The sequence below is a fragment of the Pipistrellus hanaki genome (assembly GCF_964339955.1).
Source record: "Pipistrellus hanaki genome assembly, chromosome: 17".
Classification (NCBI taxonomy): Eukaryota; Metazoa; Chordata; class Mammalia; order Chiroptera; family Vespertilionidae; genus Pipistrellus; species Pipistrellus hanaki.
Window position 1 is genome coordinate 24,820,686 of NC_140519.1, and position 20,645 is coordinate 24,841,330.

The 20,645-nt window shown below is 46.4% G+C and overlaps 1 protein-coding gene across 2 annotated transcripts in view; it reads right to left on the reverse strand.

Annotated features, from left to right (window-relative positions):
• Positions 1-13,206, reverse strand: part of LYN (LYN proto-oncogene, Src family tyrosine kinase) — a 100,564-nt gene extending 87,358 nt beyond the window's left edge. The window contains exon 1 of one of the 2 annotated variants that reach the window (XM_084864910.1): positions 12,767-13,206. The gene's annotated coding sequence lies outside the window, so the exon portion shown is untranslated. The remainder of the gene's footprint in view (positions 1-12,766) is intronic. The other variant, XM_084864909.1, reaches the window with a different exon arrangement.
• Positions 13,207-20,645: the final 7,439 nt, after the last annotated feature.

Here is a 20,645-nt window from a genome sequence, read left to right on the forward strand (position 1 = left end):
ACACTCCAGGGTTCATCCGGAGCCACGTGCTTCTTACAAGCCACGCTACTGTTTCTGTTGCACACCCTACTCTCTTCAGCAGGATAAGGAAGGAACCCAGCTAAGTTGTTTCCCATCTTCTCTTTTCGTATTCTCAGCTGAGACATGCACATCTTCATGGGAAAATTACTCTGCTCTGGTCCTTGGTCTAATCCATTCCTCCCTCCATTCCCCGGACTCACTCCTTGTTCAAATCAGTGAAACTGTAGGGATGCCAAGCATCAGAAACTGTGGTCTGGGGAAAATGCAGTGGGGCCAGCGGGCAGTCACTGCCTCCTGGTTATTCCCGACCTTGATCTGATCACAATTTCGACCTTTTCACAGGAAGAAACACCTCGGTACTCTGCTGCCTGAGTGTGCTCTTCTCACTGCCTGTGAAATAGAAATGTCTACTCCTCATTTTAGTTTTTCAAATATTTTAACTTCCTGAGTATATACGGGACAATTCTGCTATTGAGAGCTAATGAATGTGACTGCAAGCCCTACTCATGCATATTCATGGACCAGTGAGGATCCAAGAAATGTTTTCTGAATGATGAATAAATGAAGCATTACTTCATGGATTCATAAATCCCACAGGTCAAACCATGGCTCTCTCTCTCACCCCCAACAAAAATAAATGTCAAAACTACACGAGGCAGAGCAAACAGTCGGTAATAAAGATGCTGTGTTCCTTCACATCGGAAAAGGGAGTTCTCCTTGACTGAGGAAAAGCATGACTGAATGCACAAAGCCAGTCAGTACTTCCAATGTCTGTGCACAGACCGGCTCTGTGTTCTGCAGCAGGATGTTTGATTACATGTGGGCCCTTGGAAACCGCCCTATCACACCCGCATTTATAAATGTGCATTTATAAACATACTTAGCTATGCAGAGATGGGTAAAAAAACAACAACAAGCTATAGGTGGCTACTGCCATCTGATTATATTACCTAATGGCTGAATGAAAGCTGTTTGAGTAAGGCTCTGATCAAGCTCACCTGTGAGAATCTGAGCAGCTGAAGACTGGCGTATAGAACAGGACAAGGACCTGGGCTCTGCCTGCATCTCAGTAATTCAACACACAGAGATGCCTGGGCCAGCCAAACCCACAGCTTGAAAACCTGCTTCTCTGCCAAACCAAATGGCTTTGTGCCGCTTTTCAATCTCTTACATTTTCTTATTACAACACCAACCCTGGAAAGTAAGCTAAAGCCAGGAGCAGGAGGGTAGGAGCCTTTGAGGAGAGAGTGTTTGGGGGTGCCCAGGGGGGCAGTGGGTGTGAGCACCGCTCTGCTTTATGATCTGGGGGTGTTACATGATGGTTTGCTTTGAGTTAGACTTGTCTGTTTTCTGTCATTAGCCATTTGTATGTTATACTTATATTAAAGGGAAAAAACACCAGTATTGGAGAAACTCTTTAAAAACTCCCCTTTAACTCCATCAAAAAAAATAGCCTTTCCTATTCTATCATTTAGAATCAGTGAGTATCCATGGCTAGAAATAACAGAATTGTCAAGTCAGAAAGCATCTTTTAGGGCCATTGAGTTCAACTTTTTCTAAAATGTCCTGTAAGAGATTCACTTAGACAGTGATTACAAACTTCTAATGACGGAGAAGGAGGAGAAGGACCCCTTCATACTCGAGCCAGCGCTGATGGTCAGAAAGCTCCTCCTTGTTCTCTAATCCTCAAAATCTCTTCCTTAACATTCTCAGTGATCTCACTGTCTCTCACACACACCACAGGCATTTCCATATCTTGTCAGCCATCAATCCACGTGGCCCTGCAGTAAATGATACAGTTAAATAAAGACCCCATGCCTCAAAAAAGTGAACACCAGTCAGCTTGATGGGCTAATCCCCAGGTCAGAATAAGGGGAATTTATCAAACTTAATAAAATATCCTCTATCTAGACCACTCTCACCTACTTGTACACATGTCTGCTTATCGAGCAACTTTAAAAAAAAATCATTTTTAAATTGTGATTTAAAAAAGCATATCAATTTAGATCTAAACCATTAAGTGTGCAATTCAGTGGCACTAGGGCACTCATATTCTGGTACAACCATCATCACCACCCACCTCCAGAACGCTTTTCCTCTCATAAAACTAAAAGTCTAGTCCCATTAAAGAATAATTCCATTTTCCCCTCCTCCAGTTTCTGACAACCACCATTGTCCTTTCTGTCCCTCTGAATCTGACTACTCTGAGTACCTCATGTAAAGAGATGCATCCAGTATTTGTCCTTTTGTGGCTGGCTTATTTCTCTTAACATACTGTTCTCCAAGTTCATTCATGTTTTGGCATAGGTCAAAATCTTCTTGTTAAGGCTGAATACTATTCCATTGTATGTACACACCATATTTTAGCCATTCATCCATTGAGAGAAACTTGAATTGCTTCTATCCCTTTGCTAATGTGAATAACACTGCTAGGAACATCAGTATGTAAATGTTTCTCTGAGACGCTGCTTTCAATTCTTTGGGGTATATATCCAGGAATGGAATTGCTGGATCATATGGTAATTCTACGTTAGTTTTAAAAAATATGTCTTTATTGATTTTAGAGATAGAGAAAGGGAAAGGGAGAGAGAAGCATCAATCAGCTGCCTCCTGCACGGCCCCTACTAAAGATGGAGCCTGAAACCTGGGCTTGTGCCCCAACCAAGAACTGGTGTGTGACCTCTTGGTGTGTGGGATGCCGCCAATCAACTAAACCACCTCGGCCAGGGCCATGCTTAACTTTGCTGTTTTGAGGAACTGCCATACCATTTTCCGTAACAGTTGTACCATTTTACTTTCTCACTAGCAGTGCACAAGGGTTCGTTTCTCCACATCCTCATCAACACTTACTTTCTGCTTTTGTTTGGGTGGCTGTTTGGTTTTGTTTGACAGTAGCGACCCAAAGCAACTTTCTTTTGATAACAACAATAACAATGACTACCACTAGCCATCTGCCTCTCGTGTGTCCAGCTCTGAATCCATTGCACATTGCACATTGCACCATGGAATCCTCCCATCCAGCATTTGAAGTTTACCCCATGGCTAGGTTGGGACAGACATGGAATTTGGCTCAAATGTGATTAACTCCATTTCCTGTGCTCTCACCACCCCACTCACTGCTCCGTCCTCACCGGAAATGGTTTCTATGCACTGATTCAGGTGCCCCAGGGATCTCCTGAGCACAAAAGTATTGTCCCGCCCACAACCACAGCACATTAATTTGTCAGCCTTCTGGTCTGTGCACAGCCCAGAGAGATTAGAGTACAATGAACTCTTGTAGGGAAGGAACCTCATACTTAGCAATGTTTATGTTTCTTCCCAAGCACTCACTACAAAGCCTCACACACAATACACATGTAAAAATAAATTACGGTTTCAGAAGCCCAATTGCCAGCATTAATGCCATGCCAACTGTGTGACTAGAGCAGCGGTTCTCAACCTTTCTAATACCGCGACCCTTTAATACAGTTCCTCATGTTGTGGTGACCCCCAACCATAAAATTATTTTCATTGCTACTTCATAGCTGTAATTTTGCTACTGTTATGAATGTAATGTAAATATCTGTCTTTTCCTATGGTATTGGTTCTACAGCAGCGCTTCACAACCTGTGCGTCTCAACCCACAGGTTGAGAACCGCTAGCAGGGTCGCCTTCCCATAAGACAACATTAATTTGAAGTCAGGGATGGCATCCATTTCCACATTTGTCTGTCACTCTGCATATGATGAAGCCTCTCATTATTTAAGGATGAAGTCCACCCCTGTCGCCCAGGCCAGGGGAACCCACGCCTTTCTGGAATCCCCGGGCTCTTTCACAACCTTTGCACTTTCCCTTAAGGCCTCCAGCGGGAGAATTCCTTCTTCCCCTACCAGACCCTGCTCCAGCATCTTCTCCTCACGATGGCCACCAGCCCTTCCTTCTGCTGGCAGAGCACTTTGTACTGTAGGACAGCATCAGTCACACTCTGAAGACCATGTTTATGTCTCCATACCCCCACTATTTCCAGCACCTTTGGATGCAGAGACCATCCTGTTGACCCCTGTAACCTCTGGCAATTTTTGCTACCTTGTAAGCAGATCAGAAGTTCAACTGACCAGATGCCTGAGCCTCTAGCAAACAAGCACTGTGGTAAGTAGGATGGTTTATGATTGACTCCCCCACCAGACTCTGAACTTTTCCCTGACTATTTCATTTTATAAACATTTTACTTACTCCAATTGACCCTTGAACAATGCTGGGGGTAGGGAGTGCCAACCTCTATGCATTTGAAAATCTGCATATAAGTTTTGTCTCCTCCAAAATTTAACTGCAATCACCCCTGTTAGTATCTGTGAGGGACTGGTTCCAGGACTCCTGAAGGATGCTCAAGTCCCTTATATAACATGACACAGAACAATGCATACAGTTGGCCTTCCCTATCCCCAGATTCCTAACTGCAGTTCAACAATACTATCAATCCCCAAATAAGTAGACTCAGGCCATTCAAATCTGTGTTGTTCAAGGGTCAACTGTATGTTTGTTGATGGAAGGAATTAACAGAATTTCTCCCCTCTAAGAGGGAAGCCCACAGTCTAGTAGTAAAAACAGGACCCTTTTGTTATGTGTCTACAGTGTTCCAGGAAAAATATTAAGAGGTTATATATTAGCTTTGTTAATCACCACCACAAACCTGAGGAGTGGATATTGTTATCTTCCTATATAATAAAGAGCTAATATGCTCATTAGACCGGGTGGCAGAATGACCTTCCGTAACGACCTTCCATGATGATCAGTGGGCAGGGCTGTGAGGCTTTGAGAGCCGAACCCCTTGCAAAAATTGGGTACATCGAGCCTCTAGACATTTTATAAATAAACCTAGAGGCCCTGTGCACGAATTCATGCACAGATGGGGTCCAGCCAGCCCGATCCTGATTCGGGCAGATCAGGGCCGGGCCTGTCAGTTGGAGGAGACTCGCTGGCCGGGGCCCGCCCCAATCGGGGCCCCATCAAGGCTGGGCTGGAAATTATCAAGTTCCTCAGCTTAATCTCTGTGGAAGTCCCTGTGGGTTCTTCAGTTAATCATCAAAGCCGCTAGCCTTGCCCCTGATCGGAGGGGGCGGGGCCAAACAGGGTGGAGCTGGATAGGGGGCGGGGCTAGGGGCTAATCAGGGTGAGGCCAGTCAGGAGGAGGGACTGTGGGCAGTAGGCCAGCCCTGCCCCCAAAATGGGTGGGGGGCGGATCAGGGGTCAGCAACCAGGAGGAGGGGCTGTGGGTGGTTGGCTGGCCACCCTACCTCCGATTGGTTTGGGGGGCCTATCACGGGTGGGGCCAGGTGCAGGAGGTTGGCCAGCCACGCTCTCTTGATGGGGTGGGAGAGCCAACCGGGGGGTGGGGCCGACCAGCCAATCTCCTGCAGCCCCTCCCCACCCCCAATCAGGCCAGTTCTCTGGCCAGAGTGGGTGTCATAGTGACTGGATATTCCAGTCATTACAGCATTTTGGTCCCTGGCTTTTTATATATATAGATAAATGGTGAGAATAAGTAACTAAAGTCACAAGCACTGGTGTCTAGGAAGGAACTCAGACCCATTTTTTCCCCACTGTATTATATTATCTCCTCTCAAATTTAAAATTAATAATCAGCATTGGTTATTCATGTATTACTCTTATTAATAATGTTAACAATTGATTTATTAATATTATTAAGTAGTAATAATAGACATCAAATACAGTAGATATTAAGTATGCTAAATCTGATCACACAAAGTAATTATCTGCATAATTGAAAATTATGTCATTTTGACCAAATATTGCCACTCCTAATTATGGTATGCTTTTAATGAACTATTTTTATATAGCAAAGGCACAATTCCAACACAACAGTAAGCTGCTGCTTTACAACATAATCTCCTTCAAGATAAAGAGGAAAATACTACTAACCCCACAGAAACTTAGCCCTCAACTCCAAATGGCTTATTTCTTCAATAGTGTTGCCATCATCAAAAAGATACAGATAAATGTTTGGGCAAGATCAACACCGCTTAGGATACTTATCAAGTTCCTCATGCTAATCTCTGTGGAAGTCCCTGTGGCTTCCTCGGTTAATCATCCACCTATTCAAAGCAGTAAGTGACGCTCACTGTCTTCTCATGATTTATCACCATCATAAATACCCGGTGATGGAGAAGTCTAGGCAAGAAGCTGATTATGATAGAAAAATAGGCTTCCCACTAAAAGGCTCCAATGATTCCCTACTGTTTATACGACAAAATCCAAAATTAAGTTCTGGACAAGGATCCTCCATTGCCTTGAACAAGGGTCCGTCACACCTTCTGACCACATGGCCAGACCGAGTTCTCTGGTCTGATACCTGCTCCAACTAAATACCAGAAGTGGACTGTTCTTTTTTTTTTAAGAAAATATCTCTATAAATTTTGGCCAGTTAGCTGAATTGGTTAGTGTCCTCCTGGTATGCAGGTTCCATCCCCAGTCAGGGCATGCAGATAATTAATGCATAAATGAGTGGAACAAATCGATGTTCCTCTCTCTTTTCCTCTCTCTCTAAAACCAACTTTTTAAAAAGATTAAGAAGAAAGAAAATACCTTTATTTTCAATACACATAGCACCTTACATCCTCCAGAGGCGGTCTGCTTACAACTTTACCCACACAAATGTCACCACAACCACTTTTACTCCAAAGTTTACTGATGGCACCTACATTTCTTCTGCAGTCACAATGGCTCCACATCATTGCTTATTATACTGCTGTTTTAAAGTCATGTAAGTAACATTCATTTCTATTTAAAAAAAAAAAAAATGTACCTAAGAAAAAAAGTCAGCACTTGCCCATCCCTCAGAAATAATCACTATTAAAACTTTCATATAAAAATTAGTGATACACATAGCTTACAAATTGTGTCCTACATGTAAATATTTCATTTCAGAAATGGTATTATACATTACTTAACAGTTTGGGTTCAGCTTCAAAAACTATCTCTCACATTAGTAAGTGTAATTTAATACGATTTTAAGATAGCTACAAGGTACACCATTGTAGAGGTGTGTCTTAATTTGTATTTGTTTAATGAACTTCCTCTTGGACTGGAGCTTGTGGAATGGCTGGGCCTGCCTCTGTATGCTTTCAATTCTGACAGATCTCACAAGCTGGTCTCAAAAGGACTGTTCTGATCCCATAACCTGAAGGAGTGGCTCTTCGACCAAGCTTCTTTCTTTTTTTTTCCTTCTTCTTTTTTTTCATACAGAAAAATGTGCATTTGAGCACAAGGTCAAATATGTTTTGGAATTTGGCTTGTGGTCAAAGACTCGGAAAGCCACTGCTCAGTCCCAAAAATATTTAACCACAGGCTTATAGCTTAAGTAATATTAAAGACAGCCCCCAACCATTGTAGTTAGGATTGTGAAATTACTAGGTTGCCTATACACTAAAGGATTTCAAAACATCTACTCAGGAGTTTCACAATGGTTTCCATGATGGCGAATTTCAAAATGTACATTCTCCTGTTGGTGAACACTCAAACATGGCCACCATGGGCTTTGCCAAGAGAAGGCTCTACAGTGATGACTAGATTCATTCTTTTTCTCTCTTGCCCTCCCTGCCTGCCCCCTTCACAAGGGCAAACTGAGAATGAGCAGAGCAGAGGGTGGCAGAAAGAAGCCTTCGGAAAAAGCAGGGCTGATGGTGAGAAAGGTGGGGCTGCAGGCAAACGACAGGCCTGGTGCCCTCGAAGCAGGAGGAAGTATCACTTCCTCGCCGCCTCCTCCCTCGGGCCTCTCTCTCAGGCCTCTCGCGGCAGTTCTGCTCTCCGTGACACGGCTTCCCAGTGGAAAGCAGAAGTGGTCCTCCCTCTCCCCACGTGGCTCTAAAACAAGCTTCTCCATTCCCCTCCCCTCCGGGGGGGCTAACACTTACAGGAAGAGTGGAGGCGCCCAAAGGCCCAACACCAAGATGTCCTCGCTCTAGTTAGGGAGACAGAATGAATCCAGACCCATCTCTCCAACCTCACTGTGCTCTCTCACCAGCACAGAAAAGTGGGCCCAAAGCAGTCATGACAGCTCCCAGCTACCCGGTGTGCCAACGGAGAGAGAAAGGAGACTTGGGGAGAAGTTTCCAATCGGCAAAGAGCTTCCGATTGGCATGGATTATGGTCAATAAAGAGTAGTGAGAGTGATCTTAGACGTTCACAGAAAGATGGGAGTGTTGACAGCCCAGCATTATCTGACTTTAAAGTATGAACCTTAAGAGGCAAAGACCCCCGGAGCTACAGGAATGAGGCCTTCTTCCCAGAGCCTAGACCATTAAGAAACACCCTCTCAAATGGATTCTGAAAATGCATCCTATTTGTGTAACCTTATGGAATTTATATATCTTAGCGTTCTAAAAAATGAACAGAGCTACAATGAGACTAACCGAAAATTTCTTCCCTTATGCGGTCCACTCCTATCATGTCAATTCAACTTTCGAGAAGTAGCTTGGTGGCAAAGAAGGAAAGTTGACGGCCTATTCATTGCTTCGGGGAAAGTAAAGTACAAGGATGAAGGACAAAGGCCATTAGAGGGCCCTGCAGGTCAGCGTGGACGAGCCTTTTAACACATCATCCCAAGTAATTATGTCAGCTTGCAACTCTACATTGAAAGAGAGCTCTTCCAGCTAACTTAAGCCAAAGATATCTAGAAGGTCCCAGACTTTCAACTGGCCTGTTCCCAAACCTCGAATTCCTCCATTGGCAGATTTCCACATTATTTTCTACACTTGGGCTTCTCCGCCAGATGGGAACTTACTCAAAGGGAATTTTAGAAATGATGATAGAGTGAACTCAACATTTTAGAATTTAAGCATCAGGAAGCTAGGCAGCTGTAAGAAAACTTTCGATATTTCTAACTAACCCAAAAAACAAAAAACAAAAAACACAACTTCCTCTTCTATGTCCTAGTCTTCATTGCAATCTTAAAAGATGGAGGCAAGGTCTATCTGTCTATTGGAGCATGGGCTTGGGACAGCATTTTGCTCATAGAAGGCGCTCAATAAGTGGGGTTCATGTTTTAATGTGTATCCTATAGGCCCTATCTCCTTTATTAGCTTCACCCTGGATGATGCTCACACTGATACAGGGGTGGACAAAAGTAAGTTTACATAAGTATGTAAAACAGCTTATTCTTGTATTATTATTTATTAATTGTTGTATTGTTTTCCATATAAACAACTGTAAATCTACTTCTGCCCACCCCTGTATAACAACCACATAAGGAGGCTCATTGGGAACAAACTGGAGGGAATTCCTTTGCAAAGTATTACCGGTATGTGGGCGCTTCTGCATTAGCCAATAGGCACCGGATGGTAGTCAGTGGAACTGCCCTGCCACCTTGACCTCTCCAAGCAGAAAGCCATGGGGAAAGCACAGAAGCTCAGCTTTCCATTCCAGCTAAGAACCCTAGTTGGTGCATTTGTCCTGAGGGGTTAGTCACGTAGTTGAGATAATTACCAAGTGATGGCAGAAAATGACCTGTGATGCTGTTTTAAAGATGTATATTAGGCTGGTGTGGCTCAGAGGTTAAGCATTAACCTATGAACCAGGAGGTCATGGTTAGATTCTGGTCAGGGCACATGCCCAGGTTACAGGCTCTATCCCCAGTGGTGGCGGAAGGGCTAGGAGTGTAGGAGGAAGCCAGTCAATGATTCTCTCTCATCATTAATGTTTCTATCTCCCTCTCCCTTCCTCTCTGAAATAAAAATACATATATTAAGGAAAAAAAAGATGCCTCTGTTAAAAAAAGAATTTTAGAAAATAAATAAAAATGCATATTAAATGATAAAATAATTTCTTTACTTTTAGGTAAATGAGTACCTACTACAGGTCCAAAGGTAAAAAAAAAAAGGGGGGGGAGGAGAAGCCCTAAAGTTGGAGCCAGAAAATATACCTACCCTGCCCAACAGTGTCACTTAACCAGATCTGTGACCTTGAACATGTCACCAAACTTATTTTTCTATATCTGTCCCTGCCAAGCTTGGAAGGTCATGAGGGAGTCAAATGAATTCAGAGCTCAAGAAGGCTTCAGAAGCCTGGGTAAGGAAACCATTTTGGCATCCTCATTGCCCAAGAGAGGACTGGCATGTCATTGATCAATGCTCCCATTAATGATGGTGGTGATCTTTCAATATTAATACTATCCATGTCTGAGGACATGGAGGTCATTGATATCAGCAGAGTGAGAGAGCTGTAACAATGTTCCATGCTCTGCATGTGTACACACTGTCTTCTTATTTATATAGATTTAAAATTAGTATGGATTTATGGATGATACAGTTTAAAAATGATTAAACGACAACTCTATATATGCCTTTGAATCAACTGGCAACTCAGATGTTTTGGTGATTGATTTCTGAATACAAATATCATGGAATTTTGTAAAAGGCTTTGAAAATCATTGATTTGCAGACCATTGGAAAATCACTGGACTACTTTGCTGCTGAAAGAATGCCATGGAAGGAGAGGGGGCAAGCAACATCACAACTTCTCCACATACCTTTCCAGCACCGATGACTCTAAGATAGAGTGGGTCTGGTCTTTTGGAATTAGGCAAACAACTTTTGCAGGCTTTGTCTTAGACTGCAAATCAAGCCCCCTGTGCAGGTAATGCAGCAGAATCCCCAGTCCTGAGTAGAGCACCAGCACGGGGATAACTTAGCAATCCCAAAAGTCCCTCAAATCCTCAGGTTAGAAACCAGGAGGGAGGGCCAGTCGGCTTCAAATGCCTTGGAAACCCAATCCCCGTTCCTTCTGCCTGGTGCAGGACCAGCAGACTGCCTTCCATTCCTTCTTCTCTATCTGCAGTCTCAACTATGTGACAGGCTCCAGGGCTAGTGTTTCCGGACAAGACAGATAAAGCTGCTGTCAATGGAGCTTTCTTGTAGTTGCTAATATTAGACTAGACACATGGGGCCAAGTCATACTCCAACTCTGATTACTGTAATAAAGGAAATACTGGCTGAATGAAGGGTCCAAGGAACATATCCAAAATCAGGGCTCGGAGACCCAAACTCGGGTTTCCTGGCTGCTGTTTCCTCTTACACGGGGCCCTCCACCCTTCCCTCAGAAAGAGGATGACCCTACTCGGCCTCCGTAGAAGCCCGGTTACCATTAGTCTCATGTTGATCAAATTTCTTCAAGCTTCAAGACATCCTGATCACCAAATTCAATCCGGGCACTATCTGAATCCCACCCGTTTCCAGCAGAACTTAACCTTACTGGGGAAGGGCTCTGAGTGCTTAGTCAATGCCTGAGCAGTCAGTGTCTACTCCCCTCCACACTGGTCGAGGTGGTCCCAGTACGGAGAGGACACCCCTGCCCTCCAGATCCCTACAGCCGGCTGGGGGCAGCCAACACATCCAAAGTCAGCCACACATCCTTACTGGCTAGCTCTTAGGGTGAACCAGACTCCTGGTCCTGCTTTTGGGACAGCAAACCTCTGGTAGATTAAGCAGACTGACCAATAAGGCCATGTGGCTGAAACGGACAGATTCAAAAACCATCAAACTGCGAAGAACCAGGAGCCTCAGTTTTTTGTTTGTTTGTTTGTTTTTTTGTTTTTATGTTCAGAATAAATTGCAATAAATAATAGCGTCATTCATGAAATGCCTAGGACGTGTTTGGGGCTTTATGAGCAATGGTCTCCCAAAGATGAGGAATTTCACCCAAACAGGTAATTTCAGTCATGGGCCCAAGCTAGGAACTTGCAAGGCCCTCATTCAGCTCGGGTTGCTGAGATGGTAAAAAAGTTGGATGGTAAAAAAGATACACACACACAAGCACATTTGGAGACACGATCACACAATCGCAGGCCGGGCGGGCCATTAGAAGGCACATTGCAAATGCACAATTATCCTGACACAGTCGGTCCAGACAGCGCTCGCAGGGAAGTGGGAACTGACGTTTTACACCCCCCCCCCCCCGTCCTCCCGCCTCCCCCCCCCCCCCCCCCCCCGCGAAGGAAAGGCAACCCCCGAATTCTAAAAATAACTTTCGTTTCCTCTTGGAGGCGGAGGCTGGGACTGTCGCTCTGCAGGGCTCTGCAGGCTGAGAGGCGCCTGGCTGGGCGGGAGGGTGCCCCGCTGCCTCCCCGCATCCCCTCGACGTCACGCTCCCGCCCGCGCTCCCCAGGAACTGCCCGCGGGCCCGGGAGAGCTCCCGGGGCCGAGCCCCACCCCTTGCCTCTAGGATCAAGGGCCCAGGGGCGGGGTGGGGAGCTCAGATTGTGCAACCTGAGGAGTCCCCGACAAGGTCCCGGCCAGGATCCCGACAGCGCGCGCGCTCCCGGTCTGCTCCGCGCGGAGAGGGGCTTCCCCGCTGCGCTCCGGGCTTAGCCGGAGCCGGACGGCATCCGGCCCTGCCCCCGGGCACCCGCCCCCGCCCCTCCCACCGCCCCTCTGCGTGGCCCTGCGGCGGGGACACCTGCGGAGCAGCCCGCGCCCGCCTCCTCCCCACCCTCCCTCCCCACCCCGGGGGGGGGGGGCGGTCACCCACAGACCGAAGTCACCTGGGTGCCCAGCCCGCGGGACCTGCAGCCAGGGCGGCCAGGGAGGGAGCGCCGCGCGCCCCAGGCTCCGGCGATCCGAGCAGACCGACCGACCCCCACGTCCAGGGCCGACCCCACGCCGCCCCGGACTCCCTCCCGTGGCACAGCCGGGCCTACCCCCCCCCCCCTCCCCGTCCATCCGCCGTAGGGTCCCTGCTCCCGCCCGGGACTCACCAGCTCGCCGTGGAAGTTGCGGATCGGCGGGGGCGGTGGCCGCGGCGCTCCACGGTGACTTGAGCTCCGAGCGGGGGGGACGCGACGGGGCGGCCCGGCGGGGCCCGCGGGGAGAGGGGTCTGCGGGCTGGGGAGCGGGGACGATCTGCGCGGCGGCGAGGGGCTCGGGCTCGGGCCCGGCGAGGCGCGGCCGCCCTGCCCGCTGCCTCCCGGGCTGGAGCTGCAGCGCGTCCGGCCCAGAGGCGCCGCCGGCGGCCGGGAGCAAGCGGTGGGCGGCCGGGCGCGGCGGCGGGAGAGGAACTGACTGTCGCTGGGCTCTGCCGGGAGGTCCCAGCGACTTCCTGGTGCTCGGATTTGCATACTGCACGGGGGGCGGGGAAGTGACCGTCTGGCCTCTGCCCAAGCTTTGGATCTGTGGTGTGGCCGTCGCGCAGAGCTCTGCGAGCAGAGAGACCTGGTGTCCCCGGGAGGAAGCAAAGCCGCCGCCTCGGGCCCAGCGTTCTCTCTCCTGGTAGAGAGACAGAAGGATTTTCCAGGGAGAACCTCTTGAGTTTCCTTTCCTCCTCTTCCAGCCTACTACTCTCCAAGGGGGTTAGGAAGCGGGGTGCCCCTGGAAGCAAAGGGGGCGCACGCTGATCCCTTGGAGTTCTGTAGAGACGGTAAGATGCGCCAAGTGGAAGCTAAGCTCGTTGGATTCTTAATTCTTATCTAGTAAAAGCTCCTTAAGAGTGTACACTGAAGGGATGTTCAGGGTATTGAAGGGGTGTGGAGAGTTGGGGGGGGGGGGAGGGTGCGAAAGGGGTTGTGGAGGTAAATGGTCTGGCAATTGTTTCCTCAAAACTTCTGCTTCTCCCCGGGGACATGGAGGTAAGGATGCCTACCGCGCAGGACCACCAGGAGGATGACATGCCTTCTGCAAAGGACTCGAAGTGTGCCTGGCATACAGGCATGGTCGCTGTTATTCTTCCATTTCTACTGCCTTTGTATCTTACGTGTAAACATTGTGTCTTGGCACGTGCCGATTGTGCCAAAGAATGACTGCATCTCCAAGCTCATGCTCCCAGTCAGTCCATGCCACTTACAAACCCGAGATATGAGGCTAGTCTCAGTCTTCGTGGATGTCCACCGGACAGCAAGGCTCTGCTCTCCGGGGTGCCAGCATCGCACAACACTGTAGAACTTACAAGGACCTACCGTGAACAGTGCCCTGGGGAAAACTTGGTCTGTGTGTTCAAAATAGCCAACACTTACTGGGGGTCTATTGGGTACCAGACTCAGAGCTAAGCACTTCGGACCTTTTATTAGGAATGCCCTTAAGAGGCTGGCCCCACCTAAGAAGGCTACAGCCCCAGCCCAGCCACCTTGTAACAATCCATACATCAGTCATTTGTCACTGGAACGAAGAGTAAACCTGTGAGTGAAATCTGTCACCATCCCATGGAGTCATCCACTGCCCCAGGGCCCATTTCCTGGATTTTCCTTCATAATGACCTCTCAACGACATTGGCCCTAAATCATCTACTATATAGTATCTGCTATTTCCAATGGCTCCTGGCTAAAGGTGTGGGGCAATAAAGATTGGGACACAAAAGGTAGCCCATCTGGAATATCCTGTGATTTATTTTTTTGGTAAAATGTCTCTTGAAATAAAGAGCAAAGTATCATCAGGCAGAACTGGCTTGACCCCAGCTCCACCACTTCTGAGTCCTCCGTCCCTAGCATCCCAGTTTATCATTACTCATCATTACTCATCTAGAGCGCTCAACGTAGGCAACATCCGCTGTAAACTAGACGTGGGTACTTTCTAGTATTGCCTGCCTTTTTTCGCATGTTAACTTTCTCTCAAGGAAGTAGGTAGTAAGTAAATCCCTCTCTGGAAGGCATTGCTCTTTCCCGCTGTACCTCTCAAAAATTCTGTTAGGTGGCCCGGCCAGCGTGGCTCAGTGGTTGGACATTGACCTATGAGCCCGGAGGTCATGGTTCCATTCCAGGTCGGGGCACATGCCTGGGTTGTGAGCTTGATCCCCAGTGGGGGGGCATCCAGGAGGCAGCCGATCAATGATTCTCTCTCATCATCGATGTTTCTCTCTCTCTCTCCCTCTCTCACTTCATCTCTGAAATCAATAAAAAAAATTTGGGGGGAAAATTCTGTTAGGTGTTTTAAAATACTTCATTAATATTGATGGATTGGTTCATTGGTTGAGGGACTCCAAAAGTTGTCTATTATTGAGAATTGAGCACAGAATGGAATGATTAGAGGCATCAACAAAGTCGCCTTCACAGGGTAAGCAGGCTTTGCAGAAGGTGAGGGATGTGATGGAAGAGGACAGAAGGAGCAAGGAGTGGAAATGGCATCAAGATTCACTTACTAAGATGTATTTGCAACCCCTCAATCAATACTTAACTTTCGCCGCAGCCATTCATGGACATGAGCACAGCGGTGAACATTTGAGTTTCTCCGCGCTCACAGTCCCAGCTGAGGCCAAGCGAAGCGATGATGCTCCGCCTTCCAGTATTAGCTCCTTAGCCTGCCCTTTATTGAGGACCATTCCTCAGTCTTTTTTTGTGCTTCAAAACACTGACATTTTATTTATTTTTTTAAAGTACAGACCAGTTAATTTGTAGAATTCCCTCCATTGTGGCTTATGTGATACTTCCTCACACATTGACTCGAGCTAGGCATTTTGGGCAGGAGTGTTACTAAAGGGACGTGCTTTTAAGACCCGACAGTTTGGATGAGGAGCAAGTGGTCATGGGGTGCGTGACGTCATGAAGGGAGGTGGCCTATGGGGATGTAAGTCAGTGCCCTCAGGAGGCAGGCGCTGGGGAGGAAAGGGCTGCAGAGAGACACCTGCACACCGCACACCCTGGCCCTGGGGCGAACTTAGCCTCTGCTCCAGAATCCAGAAGTGCCTCCTGCAGGCGTTGATCTTCACAGGCGCGCTTATCACTTAATTCCTTCCGGAAAACTCAGCTCCACCAATCACCTCCAGGGGTGAGCAGAGGCCATCAACCCCACTCTCCAAAACTGGTAGGTGTCCTGCTCAAATGAGCAGAGCTGGACACACACACACACACACACACACACACACACACGAGTGTGGCCAGTGAATTTCAGCTGCAGTGTTTCTACTCCTTTCTCTTTTAAGTTCCCCTCCCTCTCCCCTTCCAGAAAGCAAAGGCCTCCTGGGGCAGTTAGGGACAAGGGGAACATGAGGGTCTGGGAACAGGGCTGGCCCAGGGCACTGGGTTCCAGTTCCAGAGCTGGGGGTGCAGGCCTCCAGCCAGGCTCACCTGCCTTCCTCCAGCTCAGGGCCTGGAGGCTGACCTCAGTAGAGGTTCTTTCCCTTCTCAGAGACAAGGCTGTCCCCACTCCCTGTGTTCTCTTCTCTACTGCACATGCTAGCAGTCCACTGCTACTCTCATATGGGCTCTGCCACCCGCCCACCTGGAAACCGGCTGTCTTAACAACAGCAACCTCATCCACGACCATCCGGGACCTCCATGGTTAAGAGAGCTGCATACAGCCCCTGGCTGGGTGGCTCAGTTGGTTGGAGTGTCATTCCGTGCACCAAAATGTTGTGGGTTCAATTCCCAGTCAGGGCACATACCTAAGTTGTGGGTTTTATTCCCAGTGCATGGCAAAGTATTCATGGTCAAATTGGTTTGGAGGCTTTGAGTTGAACACAATCTCAGAGGCATAGCACAGGAAGGGACTAAAGTGTGTGTCCTCACGCACCTAGGTGATGAGCATGCTGAGAGAGGCATTTGGGACCAGCGACCAAAGAGAAAACACCGCTGCTTACGTTAATGGAGCCCTCGGCTCCTGCATGGTGCCAGTGGGTGTCTGAGGCTCCTGGAGTTGTGGCCACTGCGATACATGTGAGAGCAAAACAGCTAACATCGCACACGTGAAAGTAATGCAAACTGGATGTCTACACTGTGTACTACACAGCATGTTAACAAACCCGGTCTCTTTCCCGGGGCTTTACATCAGTCTATGCTGACAGAATTGTCCGTCAAAACCTTTCAGGATGAACGGTCAGGGGCCCTTTGAGGTCTGGTTAATGCCATCACCCCTCTCTCAGCCCATGTTTCTGCTCACTGAGTACCTCCTGTGGGCCGGAAGCAAGAGGCGTGCTGAATCCACTTCCAAGAAAGCACTTTGGTAACAGCTGGGGGGTGAAGACATAGCCAGATGAGGCTGTTTATGGAAAGTTGACAATGATTTCATATTCTGGTAACATTCTTTTTTTTTAAAATTGCTGACACTATTACAGAGTGGCTCCTTGAGCCACCTCCCCTTGACCCACCTCCACCCATTCCCTGCCCCCTCTGGCCATCACCACACTGTTGTCTGTGAACAGGAGTTATGCATATATGTTCTTTGGCTGGTCCCTTCCCCTTCTTTCATCCAGTCGCTCCCAACCTCTCCCCTCTAACCTCTGTCAGTCTGTTGCCTGCTTCCATGCCTCTGGTTCTATTTTGATCGTCAGTTTATTTTGTTCATTAGATTCTACATGTAAGTGAGATCACAGGGTATTTGTCTTTCTCTAAATGGCTTGTTTTGCTTAGCATAATAATCTCCAGGTCCATCCATGCTGTTTCGAAAGATAAGAGCTCCTTCTTTTTTAGAGCTGCGCAGTATTCCATTATGTAAATGTACCACAGCTTTAAAAACAAAGCAACAACTGCATTAGTACAATGTCACATAATAAGTATTCATCTTTTTTAAATGTATTTTTTTACAGAGAGAAAGGGAGCGGGATAGAAAGTTAGAAACATTGATAAGTGAGAAACATTGATCAGCTGCCCCCTGCACATACTAGGGATGTACTCATAACCAAGGTACATGCCCTTGACTGGAATCAAACCATGAACCCTTCAGTCCACAGGCTGGTGCTCTATCCACTGAACCAAACCGGTCAGGGCTAACACAGCTTTTTTTAATCTACTCCTCTACTGATGGGCACCTGGGTTGTTTCCCAGACCTTGACTATTATAAATAACACTGCTAAGTTTATTAGCATTGACCAATGTTGTATCACTGTTATGTATGTATGCACGCATGCATGTATATATGTATCTAGTTTGATGACCATCTTGGCTGGTATTTCTGTCTGTCCTACCTTTGAATGAATTTAGTTTCAATGGCTACTTCTATGCTTTGCCCTAGTAGGAAGCATCAAAGAATTCTTCCAGATGTCTTTGGGGATAGCCTGATAACATTTCTTACACATGCGTGGCCACCGTTGCTCTAAGATGAGAAGTAGGTATCTATGGATGATGTGTGAAGAGGCATTGCTGTGATTTAATATGAACCCTTTGGCTTGTCTTCACAGAGCATGTCAAAACAGCAAGCTGGCGACAGCTTATGCCAGGCAAAATGTTAGGGTAGACCTCAATGGCTTCATTCTTATTTCCACCTCCAAAAAAGTGCAGGAAGTGCAGAGTATTCTTCAGGTCACTCAGTAAAATCTCTACCATCCTCTAAACGTAGAGGTCATTACAGGGTGGGTGTATGGCTTTCTGGACTCTGGGTGGGTCTTTCGGTGGATCTAAATAGTTTATGCGCGTCTCTTCCTCAGAAGTCCTGTTTATTTAGACAAGTTATTGTTAAGCTCTAAGAATACTGCTATTATAACAATACAACTGTCCTATGAAATGTAATATTTGGTTCTTAGGGATCCCTCAGATCTGCCTGGGGGTAGGATTCACAATTACAAGAGGAAAAAACTCATGTTAGTAAAGTTAGAAATTAAGACTATATGTATGACAGGCAGCAAAATCTTAGACATATGCCAAAAGAACTTCTTCACTGATACTGCCCCTAAGGCAATGGAAGCTAAAGAGAAAATAAATAAATGGGACTACATCAAAATAAAAAGCTTTTTTACAGCAAAAGAACAACAAGAAAGTCCACTGTGTGGGAGAACATATTTGCAAATGTTACCACTGATAAAGGTTTAATCTCCAACTTCTACAGACAGCTTATACAACTAAATAAAAGGAAGATGAATGATCCAATTAAAAAATGGGCAATGGACCTAAATAGAATATTTTCAAAAGAAGACAGAAGGAAGGCCAAAAGGCACATGAAAACATGCTCAAAGTCACTAATTATCTGAGAAATGCAAATCAAAACAACAATGCGGTACCATCTCACACCTGTCAGAATGGCCAACATCAACAAATCAACAAACGACAAGTGTTGGCGAGGTTGCGGAGAAAAAGGAACCCTCGTGCACTGCTGGTGGGAATGCAGACTGGTGCAACCACTGTGGAAAACAGTATGGAGTTTCCTCAAAAAACTGAAAATGGAACTGCCATTTGACCCAGTAATCTCACTCCTAGGAATATATCCCAAGAAACTAGAAACACCAATCAGAAAGGATATATGCACCCCTATGTTCATAGCAGCACAATCTACAATAGCTAGAATTTGGAAACAGCCTATGTGCCCGTCAGCAGATGATTGTATCCAAAAACTATGGTACATCTACACAATGGAATACTATGCTGCCATAAAAAAGAAGGAATTCTCATCATTTGCAGCAACCTGGATGGAATTGGAGAACATCATGCTGAGTGAAATAAGCCAGTCAATGAAAGAGAAACACCACATGACCTCACTCATTTATGGATAATAAAGAACATTATAAGCTGATGAACCAAAAGATAGGTATAGAGATGGTAAAGCAACAAGCAGGCTGTCAAATTACAGCAGGTAGGGTAGGGAGATCTGGGGGAGATAATAGATCAACCGAAGGACTTGTATACATGCATATAAGTACAACCAATGGACACAAAACTCTGGGGAGGGAGGATATATATGGGAGGGGGGGGGCAATGTTAAAATATGTACACAGATAATAATTTAATTTTAAAAATGTAAAAAAAAAAAAAAAAAAAAGACTATATGTATGTATTTACCTTACTACCCAGCAGGAGAGTTTTGACTGACTTAATATGATGTTGAAACTGAATTGCTCTGCATGACCCAAGGATATCAGAAGAGGCTCTTCTGGATTCCTGGGTAAACTACACTCAATTTGACCCTGTTTGCTTATCTGCAAAGTGAGTCACATCTAGCTCACACAAGTTCCGTGAAGGCTGTGGAGTGACCCAGTTTTCCTAATCTATGCATGACATGGCGATGGCATGAGGTGGGGAAAGAAGTGGAAGAAGGAACAGAAGCCCAACTAATCCTCTGAGTACACAGAACATGGAGGACATTTTTACGTATCTTCCAACACACCTACAGATAACTTTATGTCTTTGTGTTAACCTGTCCCCCTTTCCTTCTGTCTTCATGTGGCCAATTCTTACCCATCCTTCAAATGCCACCTCATCCAAATAGCCTTCTTTGGATACAATGCATCTCTTGCTCCTTGGAATCCTATGGGAAGTTATCTCTAGTTCTTAATGATCATCACTAAACACAGTGCATATAAGCAGAAAGTACTGAGTGAGCAGAGGAAGTCTGACAAGCGAAGAGTTAAAATGGTAACAGCTGGAGGGGTGTGTGTGTGTGTGAAGACATAGCCAGATGCTACCACCCTGTTTCCCCGAAAATAAGACAGTGTCTTATATTAACTTTTGCTCCCAAAGATGCGCTAGGTCTTATTTTCAGGGGATGTCTTATTTTTCCATGAAGAAGAATTCGGTACACATTTATTGTTAAATGAAAATAAAGGAAATTTATTACCTGAATACAGTATGGTAGTACGGTAGTTGTCAACAGAAACCAGACAAACTGTGAATCCTACAGTATCAAGAATTTACTCATTTATTCAATGACAATCATGTCATCATCTTCTGGAACATCATCATAACAAGCCAACTCCTGAATTTCCTGGTGAATTTCTTGTGACTTCAT